This window comes from Polypterus senegalus, chromosome 11, assembly GCF_016835505.1.
Source record: "Polypterus senegalus isolate Bchr_013 chromosome 11, ASM1683550v1, whole genome shotgun sequence".
NCBI lineage: Eukaryota > Metazoa > Chordata > Cladistia > Polypteriformes > Polypteridae > Polypterus > Polypterus senegalus.
The window spans coordinates 111,314,941-111,331,978 of NC_053164.1; the positions used below are offsets into that span (position 1 = coordinate 111,314,941).

The 17,038-nt window shown below is 36.7% G+C and overlaps 1 protein-coding gene across 6 annotated transcripts in view; it reads right to left on the reverse strand.

Annotated features, from left to right (window-relative positions):
- cnot4b (CCR4-NOT transcription complex, subunit 4b) overlaps positions 1-17,038 on the reverse strand; it is a 196,107-nt gene that overhangs the window by 136,781 nt on the left and 42,288 nt on the right. The window lies entirely within an intron of this gene.

Sequence of the window (17,038 nt, forward strand, 5' to 3'; positions counted from 1 at the left end):
AAACAGCCTCTGTATAAACAGCCCCTCTGTTTACACACATACATACATACATATATGTATGTGTATATATGTATATAAGTGTGTGTGTGTATATATATATATATATATATATATATATATATATATATGTATATACACAGTACAGGCCAAAAGTTTGGACACACCTCCTCATTCAATGTGTTTTCTTTATTTTCATGATCATTTACATTGGTAGATTCTCACTGAAGGCATCAAAACTATGAATGAACACATGTGGGGTTATGTACTTAACAAAAAAGGTAAAAATAACTGAAAACATGTTTTATATTCTAGTTTCTTCAAAATAGCCACCATTTGCTCTGATTACTGCTTTGCACACTCTTGGCATTCTCTCGATGAGCTTCAACAGGTAGTCACCTGAAATGGTTTTCACTTCACAGGTGTGCCTTATTAGGGTTATTTAGTGGAATTTCTTGCTTTATCAATGGGGTTGGGACCAGCAGTTATGTTGTGCAGAAGTCAGGTTAGTTGGACGATCATTTATTTTTCAACAGGACAATGACCCCAAACACACCTCCAGGCTGTGTAAGGACTATTTGACAAGGAAGGAGAGTGATGGAGTGCTGTAAATGGTAATGAAAATAAAGAACACACATTGAATGAGGAGGCGTGTCCAAACTTTTGGCCTGTACTGTGTGTGTGTGTGTGTATATATATATATATATATATATATATATATATATATATATATATATATATATATATATATACATACATACATATATATACACACACACACTTATATATACATATAAACATACACACACATATATATATATATCTATACTAATAAAAGGCAAAGCCCTCACTCACTCACTCACTCACTCACTCATCACTAATTCTCCAACTTCCCGTGTAGGTAGAAGGCTGAAATTTGGCAGGCTCATTCCTTACAGCTTACTTACAAAAGTTGGGCAGGTTTCATTTCGAAATTCTACGCCTAATGGTCATAACTGGAAGGTATTTTTCTCCATTAACTGTAATGGAGTTGAGCTGCAATGACGTGGGGGGCGGAGTTTCGTGTGACATCATCACGCCTCTTACGTAATCACGTGAACTGACTGTCAAAACAGTGCGTAGAAAACCAGGAAGACCTACAAAAAGCACTTAAGAAAACATGCATTAAATAATTGAGAAGGCAGCGAAACAATAAGAAGCGAGCGAGTGACATATACTACCATATTCATGAGTGTTGCTACCTCGGAAAGAAAGCAAGGTGTAAACCTAAACTTTAAATTAAGTTCATAGACAGGCTACCGCTGGCGTTTCACATGCCCACAGGGAATGCGGGATACAAGTTTAATGAGAGGACGAGGATATAAACGAGCTTTGATCACTTTGTAACTAAGTTAAAATTGCAGGTGAAGGGGTGTGCTTATGCAAATTCCGAGAGACTGTGTTTGTGGTGGATTGACAGTTAAGGTGGGTGGGGGAGTCACGTCATCATCACCCCTCCCATTTACCTCATTTTGCTCTGAGCTGAGCTTCGCGGCTAACGCCGTCTTGCGAAGCAACTTCGTCACACTGCCACCAAATACAGAAAAATCCACAAGTTAATACACACTCTGTCTCTAGAGTTTCTTCACACTGAATCCTCCAGGCACTACTTAAAAAGGTTACATTGACAATCGTGTTACGTTATTTTTAAAATCTTTCCTTTTCTTAGCACAAGCACAGCTGAGAAGCTTGATGCATGTGCTCCATAAGCGTTAAAAATAATGCATTTAATCACACTTTGCATTACAAGCAAAGGGAGCTTTTGTCAATGCATGATTTCCTGGTACACGATTACATTGATCAGCGCATCCCGATTCATTTTACCCTCGCACCACCTTAGTTTGAGAAGAAGTATGAAAAAATATGAGGTTAACACAGAAAAACAGATCACCAATTCAAGCTTTATGAATAATCGATTCGCCATCAATAATTGTTTTGGTAAAGCCATCCTCCTTCCATTTTATAATTTTTCCGCCACTAGCCATGATTAAATGAGCGGTAAAAAGTAAGAGCAAAGCGAGGTGACTTATTTAGGCAGGAATATATATGACAGCAACACTCATGACAATGTCAATCATGTTACGTTATTATTAAAAGGTTTCCTTTTCTTTTTCATTACTTCTTTAACACACTACTTCTCCGCTCAGGCTAGGTATTTTGCTATATATATAATATATGAATTACCTCCAAAGAGCACTGAGACTTTTGATATCATGAACGTGTGTACAAAAACTGGGGTCTCCTGCCCAGCAAAAGTCGAGCAGCCAGCGCGGTGCATAGCTGTGCCAGACTTTGAGACGCTGACTGCGCTTCTGCCTTAAGTCAAAGTGAGCACTTTTAATTTTTTTCATCCTCCCCGCGCTTATAGCCCAGACAAGTGCAAACACGGACCCCTTTTATACACCACGGCAAAATAATATTAAGGCGATTCACACTTTCTTTTGCACGTATACGATTATGAGGTCCTCAGCTCAGATTATGAAGATACGCACAGGAGTGAAGGACTGACAGTGCCATCACAGCCGATTAATGGCGGGAAGTCTCACCAGTCTACACAAGACCCACCGACTGTCCCCAAAAGGCGATCATAACGCCAGCGAACACATCTCTATACTATATAAAAGAAAAAGGCAACTTTCCTTTCTTTACACCTTTTTCCTGTTATCCCAAACCAAAGCCTTTCTCTCTTAACACTGCAGAGGACACAAAACTAATTTTCTTTAATTGCCGGTAAGGCACATTACCAGAGGCACAAATTTGAGCGTTCACATAGAAAATGTAATTTCTATACCACAGCCGTCGTAGCGCCTTTCAAAAGGGATCTACTACCGAGAGATGATCCATATATATTTTAGCTGCTGTTAGTTACTTACCTGTTGTGTTACACAGTCTTTAAAATGTAGTTTACCCACAACCACTCCAGTAGTGCTCAATGTACCTCCATCCATCCATTTTCTAACCCGCTGAATCCGAATACAGGGTCACGGGGGTCTGCTGGAGCCAATCCCAGCCAACACAGGGCACAAGGCAGGAACCAATCCTGGGCAGGGTGCCAACCCACCGCAGCTCAATGTACCTGTACTTCTTAAAAGCGTTAATGTTTTACTGTTTAATAACTTATAGACTATATTTTATTATTTTTCCCTTGCACTCAGTGACCAAAGCTATACACACACATATAGACACATACAAACATACACACAAGTATATGTATGTGTGTATATATATATATATATATGTGTATATGTATATATATATGTGTATGTATATATATGTATATGTGTATGTATATATATGTATATGTGTATGTATATATATGTATATGTGTATGTATATATATGTATGTATATATATATATATATATATATATATATATATATATACACATATACATACATATACATACACATACATATACATATACACACGACTGTCCCCAAAAGGCATCATAACGTCAGCGAACACATCTCTCTATACTATATAAAAGAAAAAGGCAACTTTCCTTTCTTTACACCTTTTTTCCTTTTATCCCAAACATATATATATATATATGTATATATAGATATATATATATATATGTGTATATATATATATATATATATATATATATATATATGTATATATATATATATATATGTGTATATATATATATATATGTATATGTGTATATATGTATATATATGTATATATGTGTATATATATTAACTCGGATGCCACATGAGGAGTACATATATAAACTGCTCAAAAAATTAAAGGAACACTTTGAAAACACATCAGATCTCAATGGGAAAAAGAAATCCTCCTGGATATCTATACTGATATAGACTGTGTTAGGAACGAAAGAATGCCACATCGCTTGATGGAAATGAAAATGATCAACCTACAGAGCCCTGAATTCAAAGGCGCCCAAAATCAGAGTGAAAAAATTATGTGGCAGGCTAGTCCATTTTGCCAAAATTTAATTGCAACAACTCAAAATTGTACGCAGCACTTTGTATGGCCCCTGTGTTCTTGTATACATGCCTGACAACATTGGTGCATGCTTCTAATGAGATGACAGATGGTGTTGTGGGGTTTCTCCTCCCAGATCTGGACCAGGGCATCACTGAGTTCCTGGACAGTCTGAGGTGCAACCTGGTGGCATTGGATGGACCAAAACATAATGTCCCAGAGGTGTTCTATTGGATTTAGGTCAGGAAAGTGTGGTGGCCAGTCAATGGTATCAATTCCTTCATCCTCCAGGAACTGCCTGCATACTCTCACCACATGAGGCCAGGAATTGTCGTGCACCAGGAGCCACTGTACCAGCATAGGGTCGAACAATGGGTCCAAGGATTTCATCCTGATACCTAATGGCAGCCAAGGTGCCTTTGTCAAGCCTGTAGCGGTCTGTGTGACCCTCCATGGATATGCCTCCCCAGACAATCATTAACCCACCACCAAATTGCTCATGCTGAATGATGTTACAGGCAGCATAATGTTCTCCATGGCTTCTCCAGACCCTTTCACTTCTGTCACGTGCTCAGGGTGAACCTGCTCTCATCTGTAAAAGCACAGTGCACCAGTGGTGCGTCTGCCAATTCTGGTATTCTATGGCGAATGCCAATCGAGCTGCATGCTGCTGGGCAGTGAGCTCAGGGCCCATCAGAGGAAATGGGGCCCTTGGGTCACCCTCATGAAGTCTTTCTGGTTGTTTGGTCAGAGACATTCACACCAGTGGCCTGCTGGAGGTCATTTTGTAGGGCTCTGGCAGTGCTCATCCTGTTCCTCCTTGCCCAAAGGAGCAGATACTGGTCCTGCTGATGGGTTATGGACCTGTTATGGACCTTCTATGGCCCTCTCCAGCTCTCCTAGAGTAACTGCTTGTCTCCTAGAATCTCCTCCATGCCCTTGAGACTGTGCAGGGAGACACAGCAAACCTTCTGGCAATGACACGTATTGATGTGCCATCCTGGAGAATTTGGACTACCTGTGCAACCTCTGTAGGGTCCAGGTATCACCTCGTGCTACCAGTAGTGACACTGACTGTAGCCAAATGCAAAACTAGTGAAGAAACAGTCAGAAAAGATGAGGAGGGGAAAAATGTCAGTGGCCTCCACCTGTTAAACCATTCCTGTTTTGTGGGTCATCTCATTGTTGCCCCTCTAGTGCATCTGTTGTTAATTTCATTAACACCACAGCAGCTGAAACTGATTAACAACCCCCTCTGCTACTTAACTGACCAGATTAATATCCCATAAGTTTCATTGACTTTATGCTATACTCTGATTAAAAAGTGTTCCTTTAATTCTTTTGAGCAGTATCTATACACACACACTGAGTATACATTATACATAAAATATATGTTGTCATACCTTGCATAACCTTTATGGCACATTAACAATTCAATACATTTAGACACTACAGTATTTTGATTTAATAATCTTCATGTGGGAAAAGGCTGACTCGCATAAATAAGTACAGCCGAATAATGTAGTCAAGGTGCTTTTGAATTCAGCCGAGTAAAAAATGACGGCTGTCCGATTAACTGCGATTTTAGTTCCATTTCCTTCCTCTTACTCAGAGCGCTTTTCGGAAGGAAGTCAGTTTTGTAGTTTTTATGAACAGTTCGAAAGTGCCTTTCCACATTTTCCTTCTTTGGAATAGCAATGATAGATTGACAGATCAGACAAACGTACTTCGATTGTGACATTGTGAGAAAAAAAATCTTCTTCCAATTCCACATCCAGCCCATACCCTCCCCAAGCAATTTTTTTTAAATTCTTTCTTTAGTTAGTCAACATCTCTCCATGCTCAGAGGGATGTCAGTTTTAATCTCCTTAGCATTACATTTTTACTCAAAAAAAAAACGTATATATGAAAGTTGTCAAAGACAGTGATCTCTTACTGCTTTAACCATTATAAGAATTAATGAGGAATGAGTGTCATTTTAGTATATGCAGAATCCATTGTATTTTTTGGCTTGAAAATGACATTTTTATTAAATCTCATCTTTTTATTGTAAAATGTATATTATATATAAAGAATACAGAAACACTACACAACCCAAAAGTGTCTCAGAATGTACCACTGAATATTATTTTTTGTAAGAATGACCAGTTTCTGCTTTTAGTCACAGTTGCAGGATTTTTGGCATACTGTCTAAAGATAGAGAGTCAGAAAGAAAGATAGAGAGTCAGAAAGAAAGATAGAAAGAAAGATAGAAAGAAAGAAAGAAAGAAAGAAAGAAAGAAAGAAAGAAAGAAAGAAAGAAAGAAAGAAAGATAGAAAGAAAGATAGAAAGAAAGAAAGAAAGAAAGAACCTAACCATTTAGTAACCTTGGGAAGGAAAGGTAAGGAGTGACAGTGAAGAGAAGCATTATTTTGAAGGCAATCATAACTCCTGTGGTTAAACTCTTAAGTAGTTTAATTCAAATACAGGCAATTTAGGGACACACTTAAAACACAATCACTCTGTTGCTAAGCTCCATTGATGTCCTCAGTTTCTTTGTCTTCGTCCTCACCATACACATCCTTCTTTAAAATTTCAGATTCTACTTATTGTTACAAGTAGTTACAACCTATACTTTTATTTGTTAATTATTTAGAGGCAATCGCTTGCAGTGAAGCATTAGTTTAAATGGGGAAAATGACCATATACTGTACCTACAGGCAGCAGTTTGCAGTGAAATCTTTGTAGAAAAAAACTACTTTGACTAAATGGAAAAAGAACCTTATACTTCTGCATATTGTTAAGGCTACATTTAGCAGTAAACAGATTTGCACTTTGTAAATAAAAAAAACAGCAGCAGTATAACTATCTGTATTTATTTTAATTATTCAAACTAAACTAGATGACTACAAACGAAGACTAATTCCAAGTAACATGAGCACTTGAAAACAGATTTATATTGAATAGCACTTTAAAATATGCACTAAATAATATAACTTAAAAAATAAAATAAAACAAAAATCACAAATCAAATTGTGCTGTAGTTTTTGCTTTATTGCAGCTGTTTAGACAGGCTGAAACATAAATCTGTTTAAATAAGAATTTACCTTTAGCAACTTGATGTAATGTATTAAATAGGATACTACAAAGTGGTCAAATCTCCATTTCAGATTAGTTGGAAGAATAATTATTGTTAAAACAAATATCCTCTCTTGCCATCTGAACAATTGCTAACATTTTGTATATGTTAACATCTTAAAATTAAACCTTTGTATGCTCTTTGTATGGCATGGGGAAGGTATCTGATCTGTCTTGATTTAACTCTTGAATTGTTTGGTAACATGGCATGTGTGAATTTGGGGAATTTTGAGTTCAAAGTTTTTAGCCAAGGTGTATATAATATGGCCATCAACTGTAAATCACAAACAACTTGTAATGCAGGAATAATCTTTCAAATGATAAGTCAATAACAGGAATATTTATTAAAATTAAGTTTTATGGGTTAGCTTTGGCATGCATGTGTCTTCTTCATCCTTGCACTAAATTCTAAATATGCTCCAGTTTTCCCAAAACTCTGTATATATGCAGTTCAGAAATCAACTGGCTAATGGACAAACGGACAAACTAATAGAAAGATACTGGCTTAAGTTCTCATTTGTGATCAAATATTTGACCCGGCCCTCAAGAAAATGTATTCCTTCAATGGCAATAGGCTGTGAAAATATTTTCTCATGTTAATGCCATTTATTACAGCAGTGTTAACAGAAAGCTAGTCTATTTATTAAACTAATAACTGATGCTAGTCCTTAACAAGGCCCAAATGCCTTTTTGTCCAATCTGATGTGTTGATGATCAGCTTTTTCTTTATACTAAATGCATATGCTAATAAAAATAATCCTTGAATTAACTCAATTCTTAAAGCTGACTTACTTTAAATTGTTTCCTATTCTTTTAAGAGCTGCAAAGGTTCAGCACTGCTTTAAGGACAGTATGATGCTATGGATAAGGTTCTGCTTGATATTATGCCAACAACAAATGATTTCCATGAAATCCCAAACACTTCTTTCTGAATGTGGGATGAAAATAACTTGGCAGCCAGGTATACCATCTTCAAACAACGTGCTTGTATCTATCAGTCCATTGACAGAATGTACAAAATCCATTATGTGCTTAAAGTAGCATTGGAGGACTAAATTATAAAATGGTCTAATTTTCAATTTCAAATGCTACAATACCAAACTCAATTAATCAATTTTTGTTCTTTCACTTGTGCATATGTTACCATGCATGGTTAGTTACTAGTCAAGGGGAGAGAAAAAAAAAACAAAAAACTGTTGTGCATCTATACTTAGACTAGACATTTAGATGTAGATAGCCATAAAAAGGCTTAAAAAAACAGGCAGACTTTCAGTCATTATTTCCTGGTAGGTGTCCACAACTGATCTGTTTTCATTTTTATATATGTTTGTTCACTGATGTTGTCTTATATGTTAATTTTCATATCAGTTTCTGTTTAGCCTTCAATAACTGGTTTCACAGTTGTAAGCTCTCATACTTATTTGTGTTAAGATTGAAGAAAGCCGCTTCAAAAGGAACTTAACTGGCAGGTAAATTGTGAGTGCATAAATCTGTTTTAAACGATGTAAAACACATGGCAGTGTATGAAAAATAATGTAAACATATACAGGTAACATTACTGAGAGATAGTGAAGTTTGTTTTCAAGTCATACTGGCTTATGATGTTGTGCTTACTTAGTGTTAAAGAAGGATTGACTTTTTTTTTAAATAAAAACCGTGGTGTACATTTCTGGAGGCGAATCTGTAACGGACACATCTAAAAGTGAGAGACTATTATGCAGAACAGTGTTCAAATGTGTTATCCACCCGCTCATTTAAATTGCCTCTCAAACAAATACTTCTGTACATCTGCAGTTTAAAAGTCTCTTAAGTCACATCACATGCATAATCCATATGCTTTGAGCTAAAACAAGAGATGATTAGTTACTTTGTTTAAATATCCAGGTAGTGTAGTTGCATTCTATACAGCAAAGTGAACAACAAGTAACAATAATCACCCCATGGGTATGTTGAAGACTTCTTTCATTATCAGAAGCGAATACCCCCCCCTTCCCTTGTGTCAACAAGAGGTCTGTGAGAATGCCTATTATCTGATAAGCAGACTGGTACATTTAAAATTATGTATTACTTTGTATGTTAGAGAAAGGACACATTTCATCTAGGTGACCGTACAGAAAATGGCAAGCTATGGCAAGAGCATACAATCATGTTCTTGAATTTCACTGCATGATGTTGCATATTTACTCCCTACATTATTTACTCTTCTGTCTTTAGGCCTATAAATATTTGTTACAAATGCTCACTTTCAAATGTTTAACATTTACAACATGGTACCAAATTCAAAATGCCTCTAATGTTAACATTCTGCCCAAAATGCATTCACATTGAAAAGACTCCAATCAGAGCGAATCACTCTTGAGGCATAAATATTAGGGTGTTTGATCATCAGCTACACAGGGCATTTGATCCACCCATGGATAACTGCTATCCAATCACAAGAGACAAATAGGATTGATCTGATTAACTGGTAATTGTGCAAGATGTTTAATGTCAACTCCTATTTATAATATGTGGATTTATTTTTATGCTGAGACTACCTAATTGCCATCAGAAACAGTGATGTTTGGTCGCCACAGCTCATGCTAATATTTCCCATAATGCATAGTATTTACTCTAGTTAGATCAGTTTCGTATCGATAACATTCATTACTCGTGGAAACCACTCCAGGGTTTACCTGGAACTGTACTGACGCCACCCTTTCCAAAGGGTCTCAGTAAGGTTGCTTTGGTCCGCACTAGAATGTGACTGGCACATTCATATCTACCTAAACAGACAAGACTATAGGGAAAAACACTGCAGAGATTGGAATAACTGGTCCAAATGAACTAGCTGTGAAAAAACTTTATTTCCTTATGGTCTAATTTGTGTTTAGATAACAATGACGATAGTTTGCAATTAACAACTATAACAAAATTAGACTTTCAACAAAATACAGTTTAACTGAAGCCAGATGCCCAAATGCTACACCTTTTTAGATAGCTTTTTTATTAATAATTTCAAAATCTTTTTTATACATATTTAATACAGATAGCACGGTCAGCAGCCTTCTACATAATCAATATTTCCAAAAAGCAGTTTAACATATTCAAAATTTAGGGGAACTGACTAATTCTGGAGGAAATCAACTGTGAGTGTATCCTGGTAGGTTTATTCCATATATGGCTTTGTTCTGATTTGCAGTTTTTATTTTAGTTCACTGAAAAAATGTTCAGCATTGTGTTACATTTTAAAATATTCTGCTAATTAATTTTTTGTGCCTTACCTTGCCTAAAATATCCTGTGTAGTAAAAATCCAACTTCAAAATCTTGTATAATGCAAGGTAAATAAAACAAGATAAAAGTTTAATAAATGTGAAGGGATGCCTTGAAAGATTATCAAAGCCAACGAGATGCGTTCTAGCCACCCGCGTAACTTGCATAACAAAATTCGATTTTGCCAATTAAAGGCCATACAAGGGATTTTCTGGGTATAATTGTAATTGTTCTTTTTATAATACCAATTGTTATTCTGGAAAAATCATTATTGCACAAGTCTAGCCTTAGTGAATGAAAGTTTTTTTTTTAAATCATCAACAGCATTCCTATAGTTCCATTTAGAATTAATACCCTAATATTTTACTGATTTCAGATGTCAACACAATTAAGAAAGCTTCTCTAATAATAGGCATTTAATCATGTCTAATTAAAAGACACAAAGAAGAGCTATGAGTGTTTACCATTAGGAAACTGAATTAATTACTGCTGAAAAGCAGTCATATGTGAATTATAAATTAAAAATAAGTAATTTCAATGAGTAAAATCCATTTGCAACATTAGTGACATATGAAGTGCCAATGTAAATCAAAATCATTAACATTTATGAGTGATTTCAAACTTTTGAATGCTAGTGTATCTTTGAATAAATAATTGAAAGAAAAAAAAAACATTAAAAAGCAGAAGTAATACTTCAGCATAACAACCAGTGAGGTAAGAGTAAATACAGGAATTATTATTATATATATCATTTCACTTTGAACAGGTATTTATTTAATTCATAAGCTGTCCAAACCACTGTACATGCTAAGGTGTAGCTGCATTATATCCCCTTTAATTTGTTTAGAAGCAAGACAATTTATTTGTTGTAGTTGAGAAAAGATTTTCTGATTAACATTATTTTCTAAACTACAAGGGTCGCAGGGGGTATAGGAGCCTATCCCAGCTAGCATAGGGCCCAAGGCAGGAAAAAAACCCAGGCAAGGCACCAGTCCAACACAGGGCAAACACACACACATCCAACCACATACCAGGCCAAATTAAGAATCAACAATCCATCTAACCTGTAAAGCTTTGGACTATGAGAGGAATCTGGAGCACCCGGAGGAAACCCACAGAGACATGGTGAGACCACACAAACTCTATGCAGGGAGGACACGGGATATGAATTCTTGTCTCCTAACTGTGAAGCAGCAGTGCTACCACTGTGCCATCGTGCTACCCTGAATGTTAACTCAATGTACTTATCAATCCCTGTGGGATATTAGAAAAATAACTCAGACTTAAAAGCTGATTATTTCAACACTCCATATTACCCTTTATCAACATCTGTATGCTACAAGCCCATTAAACTAACAGCGTCCACACAACATCCGGATGTTTAAATTTCTAACTTTTAGGGAGAGATTTGCAGCTCTTACTCTCTGGAACTCTCTACCTAGGTCTGATCATGAATTGCCCATCAATGTATTCAAATCTGACTTGAAGATTAACATATTCTCTATTGCATTTCTGTCATCTTAACCTTTTATTTTTCAGTAACATATTTGCTAATACTTATTCTGTGATACTTAATATAAAAATGAACATTCATTGAGTAAGTTTTATACTTTTGTTGTATATTTTACAGCCCTTTAGTATAGCATTCACAGTCAACTGCAGAAATATTGGCACCTCTCAAAAAAGTTAACAAAAATATTAATATGGATAATAAATACAATGATTCTAAAATTCCTCAAATGTTTGGAGAAATTGTTGACTAAAAACAATCCCAGTAAAAGTGTTCTATCTTTGAAATAGTTTGTCTTGCGAAAAATGTAAGTGGCAAAATTATTAGCACCCATGAAGAATACTATTAATAAGACCAAATAAATTTGCATCTTTGGGATGAAAAAAAAATGTTTGTTAATGTTGCTTTTAGTGTTTGGGGCCTTTTGGTGTCTAGGAATGGTTTTCTTTGGCTATTTTGTGTTTCACGGGTATAAATATGAGACAACACACAGGTAAAATTAGACAAAAAAGTTGTTGACATTCACATTGGGGAATGACTACAAAAAATCGGCATTCAATTAAAATTGCCAGTAAGCTTAATCAGAGACATAATAATGAAGTTTGAAAAGCATGGAACTGTTGAAAATTTGCCAGGAAAGGGATGCTTCTGCTTACTGCTCCCAGGCACAGTGAGGAAGATGCTACGAGAGGCAAAGAGGAGCCCAAAGATCAGTTTCACAACTGCAAACCTTAGCTGAACCTTACCGATTCATTGTTTCAAAGTCAACTATGAGACAACACCACCATGCCCAATGGGGGAGCTGCATGAAAGTAGCCTCTCCAGAATCCAAGACACAAATCTCAGCATCTCAACTTTGCCAAGCAACATTGGCGATACTACTGGAATCATGTGCTGCGGTCAGTTGAGAGAAAATTTAACCTTTGACCCATACATAGCATTGATATGTTTGGTGAAAAAGGTAACTGCATACAAAGCCCGGCACCTCATAACCTTCGTAAAATCCGGTGGCTCTTTGATGCTTTGAAGCTTGTTTTGCTGCCAGTGGTCCGGGGCTCTTGATAAATCAGTGGCATCAAGAATTCCATTAAATACCAGAACATTTTAGATGAAAATCTGGATGCTTCTGCAAGAAGGCTGAAACTGGGCTATGGTTAGATCTTCAAACAAGACAATGATCCGAGGCACACATCAAAGTAAACAAAGAATTGGTTGCAGAAACACAGAAACAATGTTTTGCAATTGCTCTCTCATTTTACAGATTTGACCCCAACTGAAAATCTTTGATCTCAACTGAAAAGAGCAGTTCACAATAGAAAACCTAAGAATCTCCATGATCTCTCCACATGTGTTCTCCAGCCTTGTTAAGCACTACAGAAAGAGGCTGAGTGCTGTCATGTTGATTTCGTGGAGGCTCCACCAAATGCTGACATTTGGGTTGCCAATATTTTTGCAATGTAACTTTTTATGAAACTTTGTGGTACTAGAAGAAAACTTTTATTTTGTTCCAAAAGTCTATTCGACAATAAAAGCATGAGCCTTACTGAATTGTTTAAGCACAAAAAAAATATCACTCATTGCCCATGTGGTCACCTTTATATTAATTTTTGCAATTTTTCATGAACAGTGCCAATATTTGAATTGACTGTAATTGTAACATAGATGAAAGCTGTACTTATGTACTGTTTATTTTTTAAAAGAACTATGTAATTATTTTGTGTAGCAACATTTACTAAAGATAAAATGATTTATTAATTGATCCCCTGACAAAAGTCAGCAAAGGTCTTTATTTCATAGTACTGGCTAATAGAGACTGATTTGGGTGGAAATGTAATATGATACAAGTTTCAGTGATTACCCTGAAACCTATATAATGTTCAAAAACATAGCAAGAGTGTTTATGGACTAATCAGAATAACTATACTATTATGTATATTATTGCACTGAATGTTTTTTCATAAACTAGCCTGTGATATTTTAATCTGAAACCAGAACTCAGAATTTAAACATCTTTCAATTTTAAATTACAATATACTACAGACTAGTCTGAAGTTAAAAAAGCAAAAAGGATGCACTCACCTACTCAACAGAAAAATAAAATAACAATGGAAGTTGTCAAACCAAAAACACCAATATGCCATTCCAATAAGTGGTAAATAAAAACAGCTTAGTACAATACTGCTCAGAATACCACAAATTTATTAATTGGTGTTAAAATTACCTAAATATTTAATAGTGAAATTGTAACAAACATGTAAATACAGTGGTGTGAAAAACTAGTTGCCCCCTTCCTGATTTCTTATTCTTTTGCATGTTTGTCACACAAAATGTTTCTGATCATCAAACACATTTAACCATTAGTCAAATATAACAAAAGTAAACACAAAATGCAGTTTTTAAATGATGGTTTTATTATTTAGGGAGAAAAAATCCGAACCTACATGGCTCTGTTTGAAAAATGAATTGCCCCTGAACCAAATAACTGGTTGGGCCACCCTTAGCAGCAATAACTGCAATCAAGCGTTTTCGATAACTTGCAATGAGTCTTTACAGCTCTGGAGGAATTTTGGACCACTCATCTTTGCAGAATTGTTGTAATTCAGCTTTATTTGAGGGTTTTCTAGCAGGAACCACCATTTTAAGGTCATGCCATAGCATCTCAATTGGATTCAGGTCAGGACTTTGACTAGGCCACTCCAAAGTCTTCATTTTGTTTTTCTTCAGCCATTCAGAGGTGGATTTGCTGGTGTGTTTTGGGTCATTGTCCTGTTGCAGCACCCAAGATCGCTTCAGCTTGAGTTGACGAACAGATGGCCGGACATTCTCCTTCAGGATTTTTTGGTAGACAGTAGAATTCATGGTTCCATCTATCACAGCAAGCCTTCCAGGTCCTGAAGCAGCAAAACAACCCCAGACCATCACACTACCACCACCATATTTTACTGTTGGTATGATGTTCTTTTCTGAAATGCTGTGTTGCTTTTACGCCAAATGTAGCGGGACATTTGCCTTCCAAAAAGTTCAACTTTTGTCTCATCAGTCCACAAGGTATTTTCCCAAAAGTCTTGGCAATCATTGAGATGTTTCTTAGCAAAATTGAGGCGAGCCTAATGTTCTTTTGCTTAACAGTGGTTTGCGTCTTGGAAATCTGCCATGTGGGCCGTTTTTGCCCAGTCTCTTTCTTATGGTGGAGTTGTGAACACTGACCTTAAATGAGGCAAGTGAGGCCTGCAGTTCTTTAGACGTTGTCCTGGGGTCTTTGTGACCTCTCTGATGAGTCGTCTCTGCGCTCTTGGGGTAATTTTGGTCAGCCGGCCACTCCTGGGAAGGTTCACCACTGTTCCATGTTTTTGCCATTTGTGGATAATGGCTCTCACTGTGGTTAAGCTGGAGTCCCAAAGCTTTAGAAATGGCTTTATAACCTTTACCAGACTGATAGATCTCAATTACTTCTGTTCTCATTTGTTCCTGAATTTCTTTGGATCTTGGCATGATGTCTAGCTTTTGAGGTGCTTTTGGTCTACTTCTCTGTGTCAGGCAGCTCCTATTTAAGTGATTTCTTATTGAAACAGGTGTGGCAGTAATCAGGCCTGGGGGTGGCTACGGAAATTGAACTCAGGTGTGATACACCACAGTTAGGTTATTTTTAACAAGGGGACAATTACTTTTTCACACAGGGCCATGTAGGTTTGGATTTTTTTTCTCCCTAAATAATAAAAACCATCATTTAAAAACTGCATTTTGTGTTTACTTGTGTTATATTTGAGTAATGGTTAAATGTGTTTGATGATCAGAAACATTTTGTGTGACAAACATGCAAAAGAATAAGAAATCAGGAGGGGGGCAAATAGTTTTTCACACCACTGTATCTTCAATATTCAGATATAAATCCAACAGATATCATTTACTAAAAAAGTATGATTATATTGATATATTTTATGACATTCCAAAACAGATGATGTTAAATGCAATGAACACCTTTGAACTGGGCTTCTAATCAAGATACTGACTAGAACAAGAACCAGCAGAAAAATGGTTCCTATGCAAAATAATTAAGAACTGTTTTATTCAGCTATTATATAATGCAGCGTTATTCTTTTTAGGGACAACTACAACAATAGCATTGGCCTGAAAATTGAAATTTCAAACTACAAATTATCGTGTGAAAGTACACTTTGTCTAGAATACAACAGTGGTGGGTCAAGGCAACCATCAGTTTCAAACAGGTTTACATTCCCACTGCATTCCTATCTATTGATCAATCGATACTTTATTAATCCCAAAGGGAAATTCACATAATCCAGCAGCAGTATACTGATACAAAAAACAATATTAAATTAAAGAGTAATAGAAATGCATGTAAAAGCAGACAATAACTTTGAGTAATGTTAGCATTTACTCCCCCGGGTGGAATTGAAGAGTCGCATAGTGTGGGGAGGAACGATCTCCTCAGTCTGTCACTGAAGCTACTCCTCTGCCTGAAAATGACACAGTTCAGTGGATGCAGTGGATTCTTCATGATTGACAAGAGTTTGCTTAATGCCCGTCGCTCTGCCACAGATGTTAAACTGTCCAACTTTACTCCTACAATAGAAAAGTTTGTCCAGGCGTGAGCGTCTTTCATCTTTATGCTGCCTCCCAGCACACCACGCGTAGAAGAGGGCACTCAATACAACCGTCTGGTAGAACATCTGCAGAATCTTATTGCAGATGTTGAAGGACGCCAACCTTCTAAGAAAGTATAGTCGGCTCTGACCTTTCTTACACAGAGCATCAGTATTGGCAGTCCAGTCCAATTTGTCATCTAGCTGCACTCCCAGATATTTATAGGTCTGCACCCTCTGCACACAGTCACCTCTGATGATCACAGGGTCCATGAGGGGCCTGGGCCTCCTAAAATCCACCACCAGCTCCTTGGTCTTGCTGGTGTTAAGGTGTAAGTGGTTTGAGTCGCACCATTTAACAAAGTCTTTGATTAGCTTCCTGTACTCATCCTCCTGCCCACTCCTGATGCAGCCCACAATAGCAGTGTCATCAGCAAACTTTTACACGTTCCAAGTCGTATTGGAAGTCTGATGTATATAGATTGAACAGGACCGGAGAAAGTACAGTCCCCTGCGGCGCTCCTGTGTTGCTGACCACAATATCAGACCTGCAGTTCCCAACACGC